The following is a 2,910-nucleotide window of genomic DNA, read 5'->3' on the forward strand; positions in this document are numbered from 1 at the left end:
GCTTCTTATGATATGACTATATATATATATATATATATATATATATATATATATATATATATATATATATATATATATATAAACATCGATATAACAAAGTCGGTGAAATCGGCAATTTGCTTCGGTATGTTGAAATTCGGCCTTTTATGCAAATAAGTACAGTCGCCGATCATTTCTTTTATATGGAAAGGGCTCGCGAAAATTTTGAATTATCGGGCAATCTAAAAGAAAGAAAGACAGCTCATTTCAATGAGAAATATTTTGGTAAATTTAGGACTCGGCGACGAATGCTATGGTTTCATGCCAGATACGTCGACGATATGTTCTCGGCGGTACCAATTAAGCGAAGCCAGCCACGCTTTCACGTGCACTCCGCCCGCGCGGCTGATAGCGGCGCCCGCACTGGGACGACGCTGACGCTATTGGCTGCTCGCTGGTCACTTATCTGGGCCATGTTGTTGGCGAGGGCACGAGACGGCCGGCCCAGCTGAAAACAGCTACTATTGGAGATTTTTCACAGCCGCGCAGAAAACAGTCATTCGTTTATTTTTGGGACTTGTAGGGTGCTATGAACGGTACATTCCGAATTATTCGCAAATAGACACTCCTTTAACGGACGCACTCCGAAAGGGAGCACCGAGTAGCGTGCACAGAGATAAGAAGAACGATAACTCTGTCGAAGATTTGAAAACGTTATTAGTTTCTAGCCCTTTACTTCGCGCGCCAGTCTATACAAAGAAACTCGTGGTTCATTGAGACACAAACTACAGGGGAATGGGCGTGGTACTTAGCGAGGTCGGCGAGGATAATGAGGAATATCCTATTCTCTATGCCAGCCATAAACGAACGGTAATATCGCGGAAACGCGCTCTGAAAACGCTGGAGTGAGGAAGCGCGGTAGCCCGACATCAACCCCACCACGTCTCCACAACCCACCACAGCCTTTTTGCTATCACTAGTGATCCATTCTTTCCAACTTGTAAACCAACTAGTAATCCAACTTTCTGCTATGTAACCGGCTAAGCAGCTCTTCTCTCGGAGTAAGTGAGAAACTCTGGCGCTAGCCTGATGCCTGTCTTGTTTCTCCAGTGTTGATTACAATAAACTCATTGCAGGTCACTGAGTGCCTGCAAGGTTTGTCTTTCACCTCAAGCGCAGAAATTTCTTTTATTTATTGTCCTCTCTGCGTACTGCGTGACTCACCTGAAACAAGAACACACACCACACACGAGTGCAGGAATCGCTCGGCAGTGGCCGCCATTTGCACGATCCTTCTCACTTGCGCGTCCTCGCACGCGCTGACTGCGAGAAACGGGCTATGTACGGTCTGTGCGCGTGAACGCGAACACGTGCATCCGCTGGACGCCGCCTCTGCGGAGAGTTCCCGATCCATTACTTCGCGTTAATGGCAACCGCTGGTGTGATGGGGCTGCCGCTTTCCTCTCACGCGACCAACAAACCCTTAATGGGCGTGTCTGCGCCTCCATGCTACGGCTACACTGCACGTGCTCGCCGCTATTGCACGTTTAGTTATTTACCTCTTTCTTCTGTTTGTGTGTGCGTGTGTGTGAGTGTGTATGCGCCCTCGTATGTGCGCGCGTTGCGTTTGTTTGTTTGTTTGTGCGCGTGCTTGTGGAAGTATGGGCCGTGACAAAGTCAAGGGCGGAGCACCACTCGGACCACTGGCGAGGTGTGACACGGAATATAATCGGAATATAATTGTTACGTTATCCCGGTCCAGTTGTTTTCTGACCACTGTATTGTTGGAAGGATTAGACATGCTCCAGTTTAGAATATATTATACGTGAATGGAGCTACTATGCTACTGTTTAATTTGATAAGGTATACTCCCTGCCTTCTGCTTTTCTCTTTCCTTCCCTCATAAAGCGTGAAATCAAGCTCGTTGATTAAGCGCCACACATTGAGGGAAACAGCGCTAGATGACCAGATAAGTAAACAAGAGAGTGAGAGAAGATAAAAAGAAAGAGATAAAAAATCATGAGCCATTCCACTGTGAAGGTGGATGACCTGCGAAGCTGCTTAGCAAACGACGTAGAGGTGACACAGAATTTTGAACAAAGGTATGAACTCATTTACTGTGATTTTTATATACATACGCGTGGACGACGGGACCGCCGCCACGGGAGAGCGGAAGGAAAGGAAAATAGATACGCAAGCGCTTGGAACGCCGACAAAGAGAGGGCATTGCGAACGTAGACATGGCCGACGCGGGCAAAGTGCAGTATATGCTTTTATCAGCTTAATATCTTATACGGGTTCTATTTGAACCCAAGATAGTAACTTACTTTTGCAAGTTGGCGGAATGCTTGAAGCGTGCTTTACCTCCGCCGCGGGTCGCCCCGGTATTGCACTATCTCCGGCATCGGCCCACGGATTTTGTACATGAAGAACAAAAATGCGCGGAACCCTAGCCGTCAACAGCTTCGCCGCAAGAAGTATTTTTGGACTCCGAAAGGTTCCTGGCTCAGAGCCCTAAGTACAGAGCTCTGCTGTTAACCGTTCACCCATACCTTTGGAAACGCTATGTTCAGTCCATGGCTCGATAGTTTGTGGCTTGTTGACGGTGTGGTTTTGTTAGGTTTGCTTGACCGACATTATGGTGCGCACTACTGATGATTGTGATAACGACGGGACATCCCCAGCGACTTGAAGATGGCACTTATGAAACACAAGGGCTTAGTGAAGACGGTGCCGGCGCCTGTATCAAGGTATATATTCATGTAACTGTTCTTACGCTACAACTGTTCATAAGAGCAAATACAAAACTATCATGACTTTTGATATATTCTTAGCGAATGTGACCCGCCAATAGGAAACAGATTTATGAGTGAAAATGTTGGCGAATGTAGCCCCATAAGGGTTGCTGCATTATTTTGGGAGACTTACGAT

General features: G+C 46.7%; 1 pseudogene; it reads left to right on the forward strand.

Moving 5' to 3' along the window:
• The first annotated feature begins 2,219 nt into the window (after positions 1–2,219).
• Positions 2,220–2,397, forward strand: LOC126542683 (U2 spliceosomal RNA; annotated as a pseudogene).
• Positions 2,398–2,910: the final 513 nt, after the last annotated feature.

Source organism: Dermacentor andersoni, chromosome 2 (genome assembly GCF_023375885.2).
Source record: "Dermacentor andersoni chromosome 2, qqDerAnde1_hic_scaffold, whole genome shotgun sequence".
NCBI lineage: Eukaryota > Metazoa > Arthropoda > Arachnida > Ixodida > Ixodidae > Dermacentor > Dermacentor andersoni.